Here is a 22,953-nt window from a genome sequence, read left to right as displayed (position 1 = left end):
TATTCATCAAAGATACCCACACCTCCAGGTTGGTGGCACAGCACGAAGCATCAGATACTATCCATGTGCAACTAACAGTGGGTAAAACTGCCTTCCAGTTTATAGCCTGCTACAGACCACCCTCCCAAACCCAGGAACCCCACTCGGCCTTCCTGAGAACACTGGAAAATATGAAGGTCTCTCCAAACACCATTATATTGGGCAACTTCAACTACCCAAACATAGACTGGGAGCATTACTCTAGCTCCAACACCCTAGCCCAAAAGTTCCTAGAATTTATAAACTCAAATGCTATGGAACAACTTGTTACCACTCCCACAAGAGGGGAAAACATACTGGACATGATCATCACCAACATGGGGACTCTATGCTCCAGACCAGAAGTGTATCCCTCACTGGTAAGATCAGACCATAAACTAATCTCACTGGATATTCACATCCTGACCCCACCCCTTTCCCAGAAAACCACAGCGAAAAATTTCTCTAAAGCAAATTTCATACTCCTCAAAACTGAGGTGGAATCCTTCAAGGTCCCCGGGCCTGTGGAAAATACAGCCCAGACCGCAGAATCCTTTATAAACGCATTCTATGAACACCTTCAGAAATGCATGGATCATGCAATCCAAAATAAAACCAAGACCCAATCCTCCAAAAGCAGACGTCCTGTCTGGTGGACCCCAGCCATAAATAAACTATACAATAGAAGGAGGAAGCTATTACATGATAGAGCAAAATCTCAAAAAGGGAAGGCATCTCTGATCAGTATTAGCAAAAAACTATGGGCACTCATAAAATCGTCTAAGGCCAGCTTCGAGAGACAAATTGCACAGGACACTAAGGATAATCACAAGGCTTTCTTTAGTTATCGCAGGAACCTGGGTGGGAATTCCCAGATATGCTCAGAATTAGTCCAAAATGACAAAAAATACACTGAACCCACAGACATTGCCAACATCCTAGCTGACAGGTTCAGCACAAACTTCTCCCCCCTCTCCCCACCAAAAGGGCAAATATCTATCCCAGCAGAGTGCTGCCCCCCTGACATCTCAGATGCTCATGTAAGAGCCGCCCTCTCCAAAGCATCAATGGGACCAGACGGTGTCCCAGGCTGCGTCCTACATGAACTCCAAGAAGAGCTAAACCCAAACATAAAACTACTGTTCAATCTCAGCCTTACTACAGGATATGTACCCAAAGAGTGGCGTACAGCAACAGTGGTCCCTCTCCACAAAGGTGGTGCCTCAACGGATCCTGGAAACTATCGCCCCATAAGCCTGACTAGCTTGGTCTGCAAAGCTGTGGAAAGGATCATCATGGACTTCATAAATAAAGATATTGGGGACCTACAGACACTGGATCCTACCCAGTTCGGCTTTGTTAAGGGCAGATCCTGCCTCTTAAACCTGGTCGATTTCTTTGAAACAGTCACCAAGGCCATTGACAAGGGGAAGGTGGTCCACACAGCCTACCTGGACCTCACAAAAGCCTTCGATACAATACCCCACTCGGACATTATAGATAAGCTCACCAGCTTAAATATAAACCCCTGTGTCACTAGATGGGTTGCAAACTGGCTCAAGGACAGAACCCACATGGTTAGAATTGCTGGAGCCATGTCAGACTCCAAACCAGTTACAAGTGGCGTCCCACAAGGCTCAGTCCTGGGACCTCTCTTGTTCGGTATATATTTCTCGGAGGTACAGGCCAACACGGAAGGACTGTGGCTGACCAAGTTCGTAGATGACTGCAAACTGGGTGCCATAATCGACTTTCCAGCCAACACAAGCATCCTCCAAAAGGGCCTCATAGAGACAACTGGTGCCAGAGCCATGGCCTCAAGCTAAATGCCAAAAAGTGTATAGTCATCCCCTTTGGCAAAAACAAAGTGCCCACAAATTACCACATAGGTGGTAATCCATTAAGTACAGAAGAAGTAATTAGGGACCTGGGGACCCAAGTTGATAGCTGTCTCTCATTTGACAACCACGTGGCCACAGTGGTTAGAAAAACATTTTATATAGCCTACCTAATCATGAAGGGATTCACATCTAGATCATGGGAGGTCATTGTGCCTCTTTACTCATCCCTCATCAGGCCCATAACTGAGTACAATGCCCCTTTTGGGATGTACCTTACCAGACCTGCAGCAACTGGAAAGACCCCAAAAGTACCTCACCAAGAGGATCAAAGGGCTCAAACAGATGCCATATGCTGCCTGGTTAAAGAAACTCCAGCTCTACTCAGTGGCATACCGCCTGCTCAGAGGCGATCTGTGCCTGACGTATAAAGCCATGTCCAACCCGGAATTAATGGACATGCTGCACCTCAGGAAATCCAAATCCCATCGAGCTACGCTCGAGACTTGAACCTCAGCACTGAAATAAATAGGACATGCTGGAGGGACAGATTCATAACCCAGAGGCTCCCTTCACTCTGGAATAAAATCCCAGTCCAGGTTAGGCAGAGTCCCTCACTGACTCTCTTCAAGAGGAATCTTGATGAGTGGATGGGAGATTGTAGGTTTACCCCGGGTATCACTTCTGTGTCACTGTTAGACAGAGGCACAGTATACTAACCTCGAAAAAGGGCATAGCAAAATTAATTTAAAATGGGTGGCGAAAGCCAAACACACTCTGGCTAGGCTTATAAATGCCCTAGGGCAGATATCCTAGTATGAACCTATGAACCTAATTTCTGTGCAATTAAAAAAAATAAAATCAAAGAGGATGATATCAGTTAGCATTTAAAAATGTTGTGTGCAGTTTTAGACTTGAAAATCAACTGTGACGTGCTTTGCCAATTTATTTACTTAGATTTAGCAAGGTAATCAAGGTGAGGCTATGAAAAGAGACAGATATGCACCTAAGCTTCCTTTGTATATTCCCTCACTGTGGAGTTTTAGAACTATTTGGGTAATTGCCTTGCTGCTATATTACTGGGGTCTGTGTTCAGCTACTGAAAAGAAATATCTGTGACCTGCTAAATATTGAACGTAAAACATTGAAACATAACATTATTGAATGTGTATTACTTCAAAAAATCATTCATCGAATGGCCATAGTTGGCCAACATCGTGAACACAACCAACCAAGGTGGGGGGCTTCACCCCCCCACACCTCCCCTAAATAATATACTACCTTCGAGATCACATTACAGTGGGGAAAAGGGAAAATTTAAAAGGCTTTTTTCACTTACCTTATGCATTGCATTACTTCCTGTTCTTGGGTAACTATGGCCATTCGACGAATGAGTTTTCAAAGTTATACGCATTCGGTAACATTATGTTTTGATGTTTTACATTCAATATTTAGCTGTTCGCAGATTCGCAGATAATTATTTTGGGTAGTAGAATATAGACCCATATTACTGATCCTCTGTAGTGTTACATTCATGCTGGATTGCTGGGTCTTTCTTAATGTATTTTTGAATTAAAGTTTGATACCTCTCAACTGTCCAGATTTTTGCAGAATGTCCCGATTTTTGACTCATATTTTTGGACTATTCCTCATAAAATTCGTGGTTTTCTAGCAAATCACTGGGATGATCTGAGGGTTGAAGTCAATAAATAATGACATATATTTGAGTTTCATACTTCAGTTCCTTCAGAAAATGTACGTTAACATAAACACTTTTAATCTAGCAACTTTCTAAGTTTATAAGAGCAATATTTAAAATCTGTCCCTATTTTTGGGCCTTTGTTCCCCCCATTTTGTCAGGGTTTGTCCAGATTTCTTGCACTAAGAAGTTGAGATGTATGGTTTGATTCAAACTAGGACTGATTCTTGTGGCTGTTGCTTTAGTTTTAATCTCTTACATTTCACAGATAACCCTTGAAGGAATAGTCACAAAACATCAGTTTGTCCCAGGGTCTATAATATTATATATCACAATTTAAGTGGTACAATGGTAAGGACTATCAGAGCAGAGGATTAAGGCTGTGAATAGTTAGTACAGAGGAATAAGGATATGAACTGTTATTGAGCTACTTCTTGTAGTTCAAGGTTTGACTCTATCATTCTGCATTTGCCTATATATGACTTTAAGTAAGCCACTCAACCAAGCAGTGTTTCTGAGCCGAAAATTAAAAAAAACGGTTCAGGCGTCTCAGTGTTCTATCCTGTCCAACAAATGCAAATAAATAAACCACTTCTGCTTCCCAGTGTTTGGTTCTCCCATTCATTTTGTAGCTCTGCTGTCCTTCTGTGTGGAGTTTGCATTGTTTCCCTCTGATTATGCGGATTTTCATCAGAGGCATCCCAAAGATATGCAAGCATATGAACTGGTGATGCTCAAATTACCCCAAAGCATGTAAGCGTGGCATAAGTCAGAGTGAGAATGTATCCTGTGATTGACTATGGTTTCTGCCTTCCACTCCTTGCTGGCCAGAATAGGCTGTGGCTCCCCATCACATGGATTTTGATAAAAGGGTACCGACCATGATTTATGGATGGATGCATGGGTAGGTAATATCAGTGCATTGTCACATTATCTTTGCTGCTGCACTGACATTCATTTCATTATTTGCCTTTTGCAAATGTATGTTTATGGCCAACTCGTCAATTATATGTATGCAATTCTGTTTTGCTTTTTGCTGTGCTGTAAGCTCAGAGGGATTGATTGAACTCTACTCAGCATTTATATGAAGTAGAATTTTCTTCTGCTTTTCAGTTGCATTGTTTGTTTTGCTTGAAGTACCTTTCATTTACTATAGCCAGGTGATTAATTATAGCTTGTCTCAGAAAATAGTGGACTTTTTCTGTTACTGCTTCTAACTACTGCAGAGGTCTTTCTATGCAAAATGTATCTGAAGCTGGCACCACTTTTTATCTATGATGTAACTTGTTTGTGATGGTGCTGTCATTAGATTTGCTTGGTCATATCTTTAATGACATTTTGAAAGTTCTGCAATTTTAATGCCATTTAATGCCATTTGCTGACATATATTGAGTACTGTCTCACATACTGAGACATCTGCAGCTGCATCATTTGCAGCAAGATTTTTAACATTTGTTATCTGGTACTTTTGCAAAACATTTGTGCATCTCTGAAATGTAAAAGCTATGTTCTGAATGTTGATATTGCTGCATTTATGGAATACACAGGGATGCATTATTTCATAGAAAGGGTAGCTGAAGATTAAAATAGCCAACTTAGAGAGCTGCAGACACATCCAGTAATGGGATCCACAGATGTGCATACATTGGATTAATGTGAAGTAGTTCTTATGAAGGATAGGTTCAAAATGACAAACATCTGTTTAAGGCATATTTTAACCTGTCCAGCAGATAGAGAAATGGGCAGATTCTGCTAATTTTTACAGCTGGACACTATTATACAAGAATTGAATGCTTTATTTCTGCATTTGTTGGTATTTTTTTTGTTGTTGCTTCAAAATGTTGATTGTGCCTACTTTCACATACTTAGTGTATGCATATTAGATCATGGGCACTGTAACGGTCAATGAACTCATGGATTTTTTTTCAAATATTTTTTGGTGAACTGGTCAGTTATACTTTCTGGCCACTCTGCTGCCTCAAGGAGAAATCACTGCTTTCATTTAAATGCAGTTATTATTTATTTTATTTGTATTTGGTTACCAGGAAAGTCTGGCTGAACTTCGATAACCCATTTTCAGTAGACACCCGGGGAGGGGGCTAAGCATTTAATACAGACACACAAAAATACATGCATAGAAAAACGTATTAGCAATGCAACCTTACATATGCAGAACAAGTGCATATGGTTACAAATGTCGAATATGAAACAAAGTATTACAGTTTAAAAGCTAAGCAGCCACTACATATATGGTGAGTATACAAGTTCAGTAAAATATACATCTTCTTGCAAAGATACTACATCTCATGGAGGAGTCTTATACAGTATGTAAGATAGGAAGTAATAAGAATATGCATAGTTAATACAATTTTGAGAGGAGCATTGTGCAGAAAGGAGAATATACAAAAGAAAAAAGAGATTAACTTTCAGTTTGAAAGACAGTCTTAGTGATGTTAAGGACAGTAGGTAAAGGTTACAAGTGGGTGTGGGGATGGTGGACCAAAGAGGGATTTAGAGTATTTCTCGTTGGAGACTATAGCTGTAGAAAATTGATGTATACGGGTGTTGGGCACATATATGCCCTTAATTTTGAGTGCATCAGAATCCTTGTAGTGACTGCATGGGTTGGAGTACTATGAGGGTCAGTTGCAGGATACTGTGCACTTCTGGAAGGTGTGCAGCTCTACAGAAGGCCCTTCAACCTTCCCATTCATGTATCACTACCAGAATATGTTATGTGTCAGAGTAGTGAAGAAATAGTTGGGTGAATGATGAAGGGTTATGACTAATAAATTAAGTGAGCAGGCTGGATGATTTTTGCAAAATAGTGAGTACCACAATTTTGACTCACGCAGTTGTCCTGCACCACTATTGTTATGTGGGTTCTGTTTGTACTGCATCTAATTGCACCATTTTCTTTGCACTTCCTGGTTTGTGGTTGAAAATAAGTCTTTTAGTCCAGTGTACCTAAGTGGATACTGCAAAAATAAATAAATATAAATAAATAAATAACTGAAATGATATCAAGCGAAGGCTACATGAGGAACAATGGCAAGGGAGGGGGAGAAAGGGGAGAAATGGATGAAACACAACCATGGTAACAGATGTAATTCATATGCTTGAGGTAAGATAAATAGGATTGAGTCAAATAAAATTATGCAGGTAAGGGATTGTATAAAAAAGGAATGTTGTACCTGGTTGGGATATCTTGTACTTGGTCATTACTGTCTAGTTTGTTCCCTATCAGAATTTGCTGCCGTCATTGCATGAGTTAATGAGGTTTCTTAACAAACCTCATTGCTTTCTGTCTTTTGATTCATTATGTGCATGAATTATTGCTTTTAACCTCCATCTGTCAGATCTTGTAATCTATGTTGTCTGTATTTTAGTATTAATTTTATCATAACTGTGCTTAGCTTTAAGCATATGATTACATTTGAATTTGAATCTTGAATTTGTATGGTGTGAGGGGATGGTGAGCAGCAAAAATAAGGATCTTAAACTCTAGAGGAAGAATTGTGAACATGTGATTTTTCTATAAAATCCAGTCCAGCAGCAATTCAACTTTGTGCTAAGGTGTTTCGAGAAAGTTGGCAAGTGGTTTGTCTAAACAGTGACTTCTTCAGATCCTAGTACTTTTCTTAACAGTGACAGTTTTTACAACATATTACTAATAACTAGAAAATCACACAGTTTTAAGAGGAAGGGAAATAGAAGCTGGAATTTGATTGTTAGGACTGGGGTATGACTATTGAAAAGAAATTCCTCTGTTAGGTCCTGACTAATACGCTCTCTGAGATGGGAGAGTATAACATCTAGTTGGCAGAATGACAATAAACACCTAGTTTCTTGCTCCTGCCAATCATTCGCCCTAGATGGCAAAGGAATTGATGTTAGTTTTGGCTGCTGTGTTGTATGATCCAGTTGGTGAACAGTCTTAATCCAAAGGTCCCTGTCAAATTGGTAATCTTCTCTAAGACTGGGAGGATCCTTGAGGTTAGGAGTACTGGGCTGAAAATGAACTATTCTGGGATTTGTGGGAAGATGTCTTTTAGCTATAGTAATATTAACATTAAACAGTAATGTTAATTACTAGTAATCTATGTAGAGAGGGTGTGCTAATGTCTCATTAGGAGAAAATTGACAAGGGGAGAGCAAGAGAAAAATCTGATATAATTTGAACCAGTCAGAAAGGTGAGCCTACTCCAGGATGCCTGGCCAAGACCAACTACTTTGGGTAAATTAATATCATCCCTTTCTAAGGGTGACCATTTAGTACAGTAAGGTTTCCCTTTTTTATTTGTCTTTTTAATAAAAGCCATAGTAAAAATAAAAAAAAATACAGTTAGTCAGTTGCAGAGCCATATCAAATACCAAGCAGCAACAGCATATACATCTTTCTTTACTGTGCTATTCATTTTCCTGCTTGGCTTGCTTACCAGGAGATACATAGAGTAGTGCATACTCCAATTGTACCAGAAGCTTTTATAAGTGGAGCTGAACAGGAATTTGTGTCAATGGAAGTATGGATGGTAAAGCTGTTGTTGAGAAGTAAGACAATTAATATTTACATTGTTCTGCAGTATCTAACTAAAGTGACTACAAGAGAGTATAACCCATTGCTTACAGCTGATAAAGAGGTCTCAACTATGTTAAATGCTAAGATCCTTTCTGTATTAAATGTAAACCTGGGAATCTGGCACATATACACAGATAGAAAAAAATAACGATGTGCATATTTAATATGTCATTAGGAAGATTCAAAATATTCAGATTTCTGTTTGATATTTCATCATCATAAAAAGCATTTCAGAAAGCAGTTGAGCAAGTAATTGTACATTTAGAATGTGCTGTGTATTTAAATGATGATGTGGTAGTCACACAGGAAGAACATGATATGCGGTTACTGAAAAAGGTGAGACAGTATAGTTCCAAATGAAATAAAAGTAGGTTTAAAATATGAATGAGAAGTCTGAAGTATGTGGGTTACTTTGTAACACTGGGGAAATGAAGCTGTACTCTGAGAAAACCAAAGCTGTGATGAAAACTATCAAAGCTGTAAAACAAACATGCATTACTGGAGTTCCTACAAATGATTCAGTATCTTGCTACATTTGCATGTAGCACATTTGAGATAACTATTTCTCCAAGAAAGCTATTGGAATAAAATATAATAAGCAAATGGGAAAAGTTGAAATATCCTGAAAACTAGTAATAGAAGCACCTGTGCTGAAATATTATGATGTAAATAAGTGAATTATATGCATAAAAAGATATGATCATACAGAGAAAGAACCATTTGCAACAGTGCATGGATTTATAAATATACTTATGTCAAATAAGTACATGTAGAAACCAATCACAGGTCCTTACAAAACATATTCAGAAAGTCTTTGCACAAAAAGATGACTGATATTGTTCTTTAGTTTGCAGTAATACGATCTAAAAGTGAAATACAAAACAAGCAAGGTACCTAAGTTCATAAGTCATTACTAGGCTAACTCTTACCTGGACCTATTAGAAACACTCACCTATTCAATAGGTAATTACTAACATATAGCAGATCTGCTGCAAAATCATATTTATGGGTGAATTCTGACTGGTCTATAAGGCAATCCTGTATACCTGAACCTTACTACTGGCATAGCTAGCAGAATGAAGACTTTTAGTACAAGATGCTGAATACAATAATTAGACATTTAATTTCATAGAAAACTAAAGGAAAAACAATAGATGTAACACATTATCAGTAAACAATGAACCAATCATCCAGCCAAGTTGATAGCAATCTCTCATTTGACAACCACGTGGCCAAAGTGGTTAGAAAAACATTTTATATAGCCCACCTAATCATGAAGGGATTCACATCTAGATTAGGGGAGGTCATCGTGCCTCTTTACTCATCCCTCATCAGGCCCATAATCGAGTACAATGCCCCTTTTGGGATGTACCTTACCAAACACCTGCAGCAACTGGAAAGACCCCAAAAGTACCTCACCAAGAGGATCAAAGGGCTGAAACAGATGCCATATGCTGCCCGGTTAAAGAAACTCCAGCTCTACTCAGTGGCATACCGCCTGCTCAGAGGTGACCTGTGCCTGACGTATAAGGCCATGTCCAACCCGAAATTAAGGGACATGCTGCACCTCAAAAAATCCAAATCCCATCGAGCTACACACTCGAGAGACTTGAACCTCAGCACTGAAATAAATAGGACATGCTGGAGGGACAGATTCATAACCCAGAGGCTCCCTTCACTATGGAATAAAATCCCAGTCCAGGTTAGGCAGAGTCCCTCATTGACTCTCTTCAAGAGGAATCTTGATGAGTGGATGGGAGATCATAGGTTTACCCCGGATATCATTTCTGTGTCACTGTTAGACAGAGGCACAGTATACTAACCTCGAAAAAGGGCATAGCAAAATTAATTTAAAATGGGTGGCGAAAGCCAAACATACTCTGGCTAGGCTTATAAATGCCCTAGGGCAGATAGCTTAGTATGAACCTATGAACCTATGTAATGTAGTGAATGCACTCACAAAAAAATGTTGCATGCTTTTCACAATATCAAAGGAATACATCAAAATGCCACACTGACAATGACAATGGGAGAGACATCCCTTATACAATTACAGGCACAAGAAATGTTGTGAAGAGTAAAACAAAAACTTAAGATCAATGCGACTAAATTATATACCTGGTGGGTTCCATCACAGAAACAAGGAAAATGTAAGTAAGCCACAAAGAATTAAACAAATGCTAGCAAATCAACATGTTCATCCTCATCTAAGGTAACAGGGTATGGTAGTACTAAATCACAAAGGGGAGGGGTGATATTATATCCAACCATTTTAGGACCTACCAGCCCAACAAGTATTCTAGGAAAAATCAAGAAAAGATTCACAATGAATCTCATTTAAATCTACACACAGGATATGGAACACTTTGGATTTTCTAAAGAAAGAACTTTCCTTTTAGATCATGTGGTTTTCTTTAAAAAGGTAATAGCAGCACTTGACGAAGGGCTGTCTGCACGTATTGCTTATTTTCCCCTTACTAACACTTTTGTCACTGTTCCATACATGGGAATAATAAACTGAAATAATCAAAACTCAGTCTGTATGTCATTCAATGGGTAACATACTGATTAAACAACAGGGCACAAAAAGTCAGGGAGATGGGGTGCTGGTCTCTCCCAACACGGATTACAAATGGTGTTCCACAGAACTCTGTGCTGGGGCCACTTTGTTTTGACCTATTTTTTCAGATACAAAAATGTGAAATAGGCTGTGGATAGCCATATATGCCAGTGATTGCAAACTGGAAAACATTATTATTTGAATAACAGATGTCACATTTTTCCAGATGGTCCAGAAAGAAAATGCACTGAAGTAGTAAGGACTTCAGCTTTAATGTCAGTAAATATAGTATCATGAGGCTTAACAAACAGGACATAAATTAGGAATATAAAATAGAAGGCTAACTAATAAAAAATGACATCATTAAAGATATAAAGACAATAACAGACAACAGTTTAAGCTTTGATCAGTATGAATCTACCAGAGTCAGAAGAGAATATTTTGGAGTTTATCTAATTCTAATAAAAATGTCTAGCCATTTCACTGAAATCATTGTATTGATTTATATTTTGCTTATTAGGGACTGACTGCATTTACTCAGCTCTTTGGAATTCACATCACATGAGTTCAAAACCGAACTTATTAATTAGAGTTTGAGTTCATAAATTCTAGTAAAGCATGTAATGCTGTTTGTCACTTCATGAGCTAATGAGAAATGCATGTGCAGGAGGGTTCTGCAGCCAGAGCAGAACCAAGGTCAAATGGTCAAATGGGGCCCTAGGCAGCCTAATGCATCTGGGCCCCCCATACCCCCCACACAGCCATTCCAGTGTCCCATTACTTGGATATTCTCCCCAGTTACCATAAACACTGTTTAAAACTCTCAGTGTGTGTTTCCTGGTTTACTACTACAATTATTACAGCTATTTGGATTTAATTTAAAACTATTATTTTAAATTTTATAGCAAACACACTGATAGACATTTGCTAAACAAAGCAATACAGTTTCACAATGAAAATAGATTTAGCATTAAAACGTCTCTGCCTTTGAAACTCACATTCACTGAAACAGCATTGAAATCTACATTCAAAGAAAATGCATCTGGGCAGTGGTGGATTAAGTTTACCTTTGGGCTGTTTTCAAATCATAAGCCCCTTGCACACTTTTTTTTAGGACCATGCAAACATGCAAGAGTTCTTTGATTCACCTTCCTGATTGTGTAATACAGTACCAATTATTAGAGTTATACTTTTGAACATTTTTTCCAGTAAGAAATGAAACAAACATATGAGCCAATAATAACAAAATTGCCCAATTTAGAATATTTCAACCATAAAAGCCCACTCAAACTTCTGTTATTACAATCCACCAATATCAGTCAATATGCACAATCTTTGCAGAAGTAAAAGTCATCTGAATAATTCCACATCAGGGAGATCTGCAACCAATGAAGAGGTTGCTGCTAGCAAACAACTGTATATTTCAGTGCTTCATTTACAAATTGAGTGCCTGCTGCCCTTGAAGAAAAGTTGCCTATGTTACATTTAAAAAAAATGGGAAGCTGGTAATATTGCAATAGGGAATGGATGGAAAACTGAAAACAGGTTCACAGTTACTAGTCATCTCACCCGAAGGAGGATATACTCAGGACTGCAGCACCCCACTCCCGTTAAAATGCAACACAGTATCAGTGATCAATCTACATGCTGTGGGAGTAAAACCCACAGCCTTCTGCATCAAAAAGCAAATATTCTACCTGTTGTACTACTAACACTGCTTTAAAATTCTATACCACAATAGTGATACCATTTGCTAAATAAAACAGCTGCACATTGTAAATTGACATAGCATGAGCAGGAGTGAACTTTTCTTCCCCTGAAGCTCACAATTCCTTGAAAATGCACTTGAAACTCAATTCTTTAAAAAATGTACTGAAACTCAGTTCTTTGAAAAATGCAGCTTGGTAGCTGGAGTAGAAGATTCAGGCTCTTGTTTCTTGTAGCTAAGGTACAGAGCTTGAGCCTAAGCAAATTATTTACCACCTGCTAACCCTAACTAGGGCGTTTCACTCTCACACATATATATATATCAAGCTCTTAGTGCAATAAATCTGAATAAAGCTTAAAGTATATAGGGACAGATAATAACTATTGCTCTCATGAACTTAGAAAATTGCTAGAATACCAAGAATTGTGTTAGTATGCATTTTTCTAAAGAATATGAAGTCTAAAACTCAAATGTCTGTCATTATTTAGCAACTTCAGTCCTTTTTATGAGGAACAGACAACATATGGGGCAAAAATCTGGACAGTTGAGGGGCATACTACTTATCTCTTACACACACACCTACCTACCTCTTACAAACACACACACAGACACATACCTACTTCCCTTGTATACACACACACACACACACACACACACACACACACACACACACACACGCAAACATACCTCTCAACATCTTAGAGCAAGAAATCTGGACAAAGCCTGTCATAATGGGGGGACAACAGCCCAAAACTAGGGACATATTTTAGATATTGGTCTTATAAACTTAGAAATTACTAGAATAACAGGATTTGTGTTAGAATTCATTTTCTGAAGGGTATGAAGTCTGAAACTGAAATGCATGTCATCATACCTCTAAACCTCTTAGTGCAAGAAATGTGGGTAAAGCCTGGTAAAATGGGAAAACAAAGGCTCAAAAATATGGACATATTTTAAATATTTCTCTTATAAACTTAGAAGTTGCTAGAATAACAGGATTAGTGTTGTTTTTTTCTGAAGGATCTGGTAAAACTGAAATGTATATTGTTATTAACTCTCTTGCAGATCTTCACTCATTCTGTATTGACCATTCACACACACACACACACACACACACACACACACACACACACACACACACACAAATTTAGTACTCAACCTCTTGGTGCAAGAAATCTGGACAACTTCTAAAATAATGGTAGGACAAAGGCCCAAAAATGGAGAGAACTTTAAATACTGCTCTTATTAAAGTAGAAAATTGCTACAATAACAGGATTCAATCATGGACTTGCTCATCCAGATTTATTGTTTTAGTAGATACATAACTTTCATTTCTTTTCCTAGTGGAATGCATATCAAAGTGATGTCCAGTACTCATTAATTCAAAACACCTCTTTAATATTAACCACAGTGCTGTGCAACTTGCATTCTATTCCTGTACTACTGAAGTATTGCTCGTTAATTAGTATCCTTTGTGACAAACATCAGAGAAAGACTGGACATTAAGGTAAATCTGCTCTGATAGTTTAAGGTTTTGAAACAGCAATGTTAAAAGACCCCCAGGAAACAAATTTGTTGATTGTATGTGCCAACACAACAGCACAAGAAGGCTGAAGGCTATAAGGCTATTAATAGTGTCAGTAGTACAATAATAATTGACAAACCTGACATTTCATTTCATGATTACCCATTCACACACAACACACACACACACACACACACACACACACACACACACACACACACACACACACACACACACACACACACACGCACACATGCACACACACATGCACATACACACACGATGACAAACGCTATTTAAATTTTCTGGAGAGAGTGACTGAGTGTCACTGTGAGTGTGATGGGTTACTTACCTTATGTCCCTGATTGATCTGTAACATCCGTTCTGTTCATCTAGTTTGGCAAACTCACTAAGTAGGGTCAGCAATTCAGTTGGTGGATGCTGGCACCGAACTCTTTTTTTTTTCTTTTTTTTTAACACTTCAGGAGGGGTTGCGAGTCAGACTCACATCAGGATCAGCCAAGCTGACTAGAAGTAAAACAAATAAAGCATAATTTAATAATCAATGTTAAACTTGCTACTGTGCCTGTGACCTGTGATCTGCCACAGAACCGACTGAACTATTAAGTCGGTTAGGCGGGGGGGGGGGCAGACCAATTCACCCACTTAGTGGTGCTCATTCTGATGCCTGAGGGAGAAAAAAAAACATCAGTATTAGAAATGTACCCACACACAATCCTAAGATAGTGGAAGAAGCCAAGCCAACCACTATGCCCATGAGAAGCATAATGCTGCGACCCTGGGCACATTGAAGCATGTACACTGCACACAAGAGTTAGAAATCACTGGATTGTAATCCAAATTTCGAGAAAAAAATAACTAAAATGGCATATATATATATATATATATATATATTATTTTTTTTAATTTTTCCCATTTTTGGGTCTCTAGCCTTCTTGGGGGCCTTAGGCAACTGCCTATGTCACCTACTGCTGGATCCAGCTCTGCCTGCAGCTTCATGTGGTGAGGGGATTCACTCCTCATTCTCACTTGCTTTATTATTCTCACTGGAAGGTCAATGCACCACAAAAAAAAATGATCACTGACAGGCAATTTATGCCCTGCACACTCCTTCTGTGACGTGCATGGACCTTGGGCCACTCACAAATCATAATAGTATTACTATCTCACTCCATAATGAAGTGAACAATGGAATGTCGGAAAATGCTAACTTGAATTATTATTATGATCCAGTGACTAAAAGTCATGTTTTGGTGACTTAAGCAAGTGACTGTAAGCCATTAATCACAGATTATTTAGAGGTGAATTTTAGCTGGTCTATAAGGCAATCTTCTATATCTGAACCACACTACTGGCATAGGTAGCACCAGACTGGGGATCATAACCTGAAAATAAATATCAGTAATAAAGAAAAAATGACAATTACATTTCACAGTGTCTTCCAAGGTTATGGAATAAACTCTTCTTTGCATTCAGAAGTGAGTCATTAACTTTCTGAGGAAAAATGGTAAATGTTATAAAGAAAATGCCAACCGGGGATTATGGCCAACAGGCTTCTAGAATGCCATTATGTTGAACTAATAATCAAATCTATGAACCAATAAGAACTAAAGATTTTTTAGGGAATATTACAATTCCTAATGTACAAGGCAATGGCAAGAAACGTCATGTACTGGCTACTGCTCCACTAATGGGAGACTGCTATCATTATGCAATCATGGCACTTTGAAAGTATGGGGAGGCTAAGGCTGTAATATGTCTACTGCAGCCATAAATCTACCAGGCAAACTAATGCTGCTGGGGAATGAGGCCAAAATACCATCTGTCATGCAGAGTAATAAACTGCTAAACTGGACTTCATTTGATATCATGTAATTAAAACTTATCCACACAACAAGCTTGCCACTTTTCTGTCCTGCTCACATTATGGCCAATGTTCTTTGTTGTAAGCCAGGAAATTGGGGGTGGATAAGTTTACAGTCAACAAATAAAACAAGATGCATTGGAAATGAACATTTTTGTGTAGGCTGGCACATTGATTTCATGCCATAAGAAGGTATTCTTCCTTCTTTAATGAGCTCTTTCTGTGTACTAACATACTTCCTTTAAACGTTATATGTCCCATGGGGTTACTTATTTTCTGAAGTCCATTTCCTTATATGTGTTAAACAGTCCTGGTTATACACTACTACAGGTATTTTTTTAACTAGATGTACTATTGGAGGCAGGTGTGTCCATTAAATTAAATTTTTATCTCATTACAAAGCCATCAATAAAGTAATTATTTTTCAACATGGCCAAGGCCTTACATATGTGTCAGCATATACACAAGGTAATGATCTTGTTGAATGCATCAATATTAGCCTGACAGTAATGCTCACATTATTTGTTGCTATTTGTTTACCAGGTAAGTCAGATGGTCTGCTGAACCTGTTTGGTCACTTTTCAGTTATGACAATGTTATATTTTATTACTTTGATCTGGATTAATCCTTATAGTGAATGTTACTATGCTCTAGGATGTCTTTTAAATATAATTAGATAAATTCCTCTCAAGCAAGAGCCAGCATATTAATTGCATAGCAGTACATGCTACAACTACACATCAATGCATGCAATGTCTTTTTAAAGCACTATTTGCTTGTTAATCCATGCTGCTAACTATAATATTGGGCCTAAATATAACAAGTTACCTCTAACCAGAGTTGTTCAAGTTAATAAAATAGCAAACAGCAGGAAACCCTGGCAATTAACGGCCCAGTGTAAAATGTAGGATGACGATGAGGGGATAGATATGGTGAGGCATATTCTGTCAGCCAAGAATGCATATGATGTTTCCCAAATAGAGTTTCTCTACTATTTATTGGAACTATTGTTGGACAACAATGTTTTTGCATTTGCAGGAAATTATTATTGGCAGACATCTGGCATACTATGAGCATACCTTGTGCCAATAGCTACACCAATCTGGTTATGGCCGAATGGGAGGAATCACATATATTGAATACTATTAGGTACCAACCTTTGATTAAATTGTATCGTAGATTCGTTGACGATTTATTTCTGTTGTGGGCTGGTGATATTGAACAACTTGAGTCCTTTCTGCAATATTTAAATGAGAGCAATACCTTCCTATGGTTTAGCATGAAATATTCATGGCAAAGTATTGATTTCTTGGACGTCCAGATATTTAAGGATACCAACAGTGAGATACAAACAAAGTTATATAGGAAAGATTGCTTTCGGCCCACATATGTGCATTATACCAGCATGCACCCTAGGTTTGTTTGTAGAAACATTCCTAGGGGACAGATTCTGTGCAATAGTAAACTCACAGCAAGGAAAGAAGACTTTGATACTAGTTTAGTCTCGATGGGCAACGAATTTCAGTTGTGAGGATACAAAGAAAGGGATATACAAGCAGCACAAATGTGTGCTAGAGCTGATAGAAATGAAAAAGGAGGATCATATTTTTGCCCTCAAATAGAGCAAGAAAATAAGAGGAGAGACTTGAATAATGGTATAGTTTTCTCTTTAACATATACTAGTGATGACCGGCAGCTGAAGGAGATTATTAACAGACATCGGCATATACTGCAGGTAGACCCTAGAGTTGCTACACTTACAGGATAGAAACCTAGTTATGGGTATAAAAATAAACGGTCCCTTAAATATAGACTATGTTATCCCAAACAAACACTTGACCCTGATGTACAGGAGCAGCAGATAGGTACAGTTAGATGTGAGAAATTCATGTTCTGCAACTTTGTACAGGAGATGAATGTATTTGTTCATCCTGTTAGTGGTATTAAATATAGGGTTAATATTAATGTGGATTGCAATACGAAAAACGTAATATATTTGGCCCAGTGTGTTTCCAGTAAGACATTTTATGTGGGAAAGAGTAGTAGATGGTTGAGGGAGCAAATTTGAGACCATTTGTATTGTGCCAAGAAGGGGTTAACATATAGTGCTATAGCCAAGCACATGAATGCAGTTGGAGTAGGGCATAACTTTATGTTTATAGTACTAGACGTTATACATGAAGATGTTAGACAGGGTGATATAGTTAATAAGACAGAGCAAAGGGAGTTGACCTGGATATTTAAACTTAGAGCACATTTTAGCCCAGGTTTGAATGATCATGTCTTCATGAAACCAGTATTGAAGAGACATAAATTGAAAAAATGAATCCATGAGAGACATGATATCAGAATGTATGCAGTTCACATTCCCACATTTGTTATATTATATTTTTGCCAAATATATATATATATATATATATATATATATATATATATATATATATATTTATGGATTCACTTCATAATCTCAAATACTGAAATATCAAATTTCAGTATCATAAAACTATGAAGTCAAATACCCTAAACACGGAACATACACAAACCCGACACCCAAAATCGCAAATCCACAAACTCCCATAAAACACACATCACACACTACAAAACACATATACACAAACGTACATACCTCCCAACACTTCCCTACAACAAACATAACACACACGTACACAACCAAACACATACACACACATACCCTTAGTATATGCGCACCCCCCCACACCCCCCATTTATATATACTACCTCCGAGGTCGCACAACACTCCATAACACACACAACCCAGCAACGCACATTCCACACCCCCACACAAACACACATCACATACACGCAAACACCAGCACTCCCAACACTAACACATTCACACTGCACAGCACCTACCCTAACCCACACCTCAAACATCCCAACACACTCAAAACATGCACAAACCTTCCCCAAAACCCTAAAAAAGTACATTTACCTAATGCGCTATCCGTACCGTGGGTTCGACATTCTGCATTCGACATTTCTGGGTTCGTGGTTTCCATCTGTTCGACTTTACAGGCTCAAAATTCTAAAATTCAATATTTTAGCATTTCAAGCATGTAAAGTGAACCTATATATATATATATATATATATATATATATATATATAATTTTGTTACATATAGTTTTATGTTTTTTTGTTTTGTGGTTGATTCTGTTCATGTGTGTCAGTATAGGTGATTACACTACATTACTTGATATTTTATGCTATATTTTTAGAATATGGTTTTAGCTTTTTAAAATTTTTAGTCAATGATTTATGTAACATCACATTTAATATGATGTTCTTTTATTACTATATGCCATTTGCTGAAAGACACCTTTAAAAATGTCAGCGATTGAGCTGGTTGCTTTGTTACATGAATGCCCTATTGGCTGGTTGCTATATATAACGAGTTGGTGAACTTTGGTGAATGTGATCTGATGAAGCAATTTACATTGTGAAAGTGCTAATCCTATTTTTTATCCTGTTTCATGCTGATTAAAGTGGATCTTTTTCTTCATATTTTGGAGTTGTGTGGAACTATATGCAGCCATGTATCAGCCTTGGTGATTTGCTTTGATATATTTTCCAAGTTAATAAAATATTCAACTGATAGAGTCCATTAAGATTTAACTGCAATACCTCAGTTTCTATAGTTAAGGCAGGAGTAATATTTATATCTTGGCATATAGTTTATATTTGATAAAAATGAAAGTGCTCACAACTGGCACTAACCTATTGAAAAAAATAATAGTGTTTCATCTTTTCGCCATGCTGCCTCATGACTAAACATGCTAAACCTACATGAGATGATCTAGAAATCTCTTCATGCTATTTAAGCTCAGGAGCCACAATCCTAAATTGAATTAAGATGGTAATGAGGGAATGAATGCATTTTCCTCAAAAGCAACACTTGCTAAAAAAGCTACCCTTTACACAAAAATATAACACTTAGAACTAAAAATATATATAATGCATAAAAAAAGAAAGTAAAACCATGCATGTTTCACACACACAAAATACTTCAGGCAGTCATAAGACAAAAGATACGCAGACTACCTTATATTTTACTTTTCTGCTTTCTTAGCCCTGTAACATAACTATCGTGGTTTCTAGAATTCACATGCAGCTAAACAAAACAGTTTAGATTAGTAATTAATACACATTTCTGACTCCAGAAGGAAAGAACAATACTTATTTAGCAAATATATAACAAGGCACTAGCTATTTGTGAATCAAAATATAAACTTTGGGATAAAACTTAAATTATGGATGTTTATTATACAGATTAAAAAGAAAAAAAACTATCTGGATGTATATTTACAAAGCATGACTCATTAATGAACGTGCAGTCAGTTATTCATTAGTTATCATCAAACTGTTCCTGTCTCAGACTCCTTGTACTTGTATTGTACGAGTCTAACAAGGGCTTCATGCTTCAAACGCAATGTTACACCCTCATAACATAATGAGAATTTAAAGGCTAAGCACCTTAGGCACGTGAATCATCTGTGCTACATGCAGAACATTATGTTTTTGCTAACAGTAAGCTTAGTATCCATGCTAACTATATTAAAAAGCACAAAATAAGACACATTGGTTCAGCAGATGTTGGCCATCTTGTATTTATCCACTCCAATGTCATCTTTCAGTTAATCTCACATTGTTATTGAATAAATCAAGGGCTGTCACACAGAGCCTAGTAAAAATCAAATATCTATGTAACAGAAATAAGTCTTCATTGCATGCACTGTAACTTTCTTCTGTCTCATAAAATGCTTGTTGCATGTGCTTGGCATGGTAAAGAAAACAGATTAGATGCAGTTTACTGATAAATGTTGTCTATATCTGATCTTAACTGAAGCAGGGGGCACATTTAGGCTAGAAGGTTTGCTCGCATCAAACAGGAAAATTGACTTGTCCTGCTCTCCCCTCCCATATAAATCACACATTTACCATCTGACCAGAGAAATTTATGGGAGATGTAAATCTGTTTGAAGGTATATCCCCCAGAAAGATATCACCAGAGGCTATCTTTCCAAAATATTAGCTCCCTGTTATGTTTTTGCCATGCTTCTATTCTGGTGTAAGATCATGGTAGTTCTGTGAGAGCTATGTTTCACCCTTTAAGGGTATTTTCTTTTTTCCACAAGATATGTGTGGCTGTTGAGTTAGTGTGTGTGTGTGTGTGTGTGTGTGTGTGTGTGTGTGAGTGTATTTATATATATATATATATATATATATATATATATATATATATGTATATGGGTTTACCTTATTTTGTCTAAGTGCCATAATATTAAATCCCATTATGTCAATGCTTTAAATATCGAAGCGCACTTCATTTAACCACTGGAACTACAAAGATCTTCCTAGGGTAAGTAATCACTTACCCAAAAAGAACATCCAGATGGGGGGCAATGCTCCCAAACCCCATAATATGGGGGACTGTGCCCTCCACCCACACACCCCTAACTGAATATATCAACTCCGATAACGCACTACAGTTGGGAAAAGGGCAAAGTTCACTATCTTGCACAACAGGTTACTTACCCTGGGAAGATCTTCGTAGCTCTGGTAGTTCGATGAACTGGGCTTCAATATTTTCAGCGTCGGCAAAACGGGATTTGATATTACGGCACTTCGACCAAATAAGGTAGACCCATGTATGTGTGTGTGTATGTCTGTGTGTGTGTGTGTGTGTGTGTGTGTGTGTGTGTGTGTGTGTGTGTGTGTGTGTGTGTGTGTGTGTGTGTGTATATATATATATATATATATATATATATCAAGGTGAGGTGAGGGAGTTAAGTCCCCTGCATGAAGGTTTTAAAGGGGTATCCCTTACAATTTATGCATTTGGGTACTTTGTTCTGAGAGCTATGTCTGTGAAGAATCAGGTTTTAAACTCCTGTTGTGGATCCAGTCAGTGCACATATATATATATATATATATATATATATATATATAGATATATATACGTTTACTATCATAATCTCGAAGTTTAAAAAAAAAAGTGTACTTATTAGCGAAGTGTTTCGCCGAAAGTATACATTACCGAACGTCCCTAATGTCGCAAAATAGCTGTTAATGCCAAAAATCTCGATCACGACATTTTCAGCACTTAACAGCAATCCCACTCTTCCTGTAACTCCCTAACTAGCTAACCTAACATCTCGTTTATGCAGGGGGGCAAGCCCCACTGCACTCCCCACCCCCTAACTTAATATTCCAACTCTGAGATCGCACTACAGTGAGGAAAGGGATGTATTTCTCTAACCGCACTGTACCGTGATCCCTTTACATGAGCGAACGTTATATTTGAGAATGCACAGTCCATTCACAAAAATGACGTTCGCTCATGTAACCTGCATGCATATGAAGTATTTGAACAACTGTTGTTCAAATACTTCATAGCCGTGCAATTGCACAGCAACATTTCAATGGTAAACCATATATGTATATATATATATATATATATATATATATATATATATATATATATATATATATATATACATACATACACATACATGTGTTTTTTTCATCAATCCTTTGTAGATGATTAAATATTTCATTATTTTGAAAAGTATAGTCTTAACATATTTCTTTGAACTCTAATTTGATGGTAATGTAAAAGATTATGAGCAGGTCACTGAACATAACCAGCTTATTATGTGTTTGAGACATAGACACCAAGAAATTCACCTTGAAAGTGAAGCTCATGAGGTGAATCTTGGCATCCCTATTTAAAACCCATAATAAAGAGTCATGATCAGAGACCCGATCATAATTCTTTGTAGAGTATGGATCTTTATCTACTCTATGTACTACTAGTTACAGAAAAAAATAAGTGTTACCAGGTTTCAAAGCTATAAAGCACTTAGCAAGTGCTGTCAGAAAGACAGAGATTCTATTTTATTAGAAAAAGTCAGAGACACTTCACCAACACAGACAGTGGGCAGAAAAATCTGTTTTTTATTCTGCTGCAGGTTTAACTGCCTAGCACTATATCTGATCTTAACTGAAGCAGGGGGAACTTAACAGCTGTGAAGATTGGGTCTCACTCTATAGAAGCATTTAACTGATTTGTCTATTTCCATATATCAGAATGTAATCACTGTACTCCATGCACTACAGCTT

At 37.6% G+C, this 22,953-nt stretch overlaps 1 protein-coding gene across 3 annotated transcripts in view; it reads right to left on the bottom strand.

The window, feature by feature from the left end:
• The window catches only part of LOC122795893 (potassium voltage-gated channel subfamily V member 2-like), an 802,386-nt gene that overhangs the window by 533,805 nt on the left and 245,628 nt on the right, over positions 1 to 22,953 (bottom strand). Inside the window, exon 2 of one of the 3 annotated variants that reach the window (XR_006363877.1) lies at positions 14,280 to 14,455. The exons of the other annotated variants lie outside the window; for them this stretch is intronic. The gene's annotated coding sequence lies outside the window, so the exon portion shown is untranslated. The remainder of the gene's footprint in view (positions 1 to 14,279; positions 14,456 to 22,953) is intronic. 3 annotated transcript variants of the gene reach the window in all.

Source organism: Protopterus annectens, chromosome 2.part2 (assembly GCF_019279795.1).
Source record: "Protopterus annectens isolate FY-2018-M chromosome 2.part2, PAN1.0, whole genome shotgun sequence".
In the NCBI taxonomy this organism is placed as follows: Eukaryota; Metazoa; Chordata; order Ceratodontiformes; family Protopteridae; genus Protopterus; species Protopterus annectens.
The sequence above is the reverse complement of the archived record's forward strand: the minus strand, read 5'-3'. Positions and strand labels throughout refer to the sequence as shown.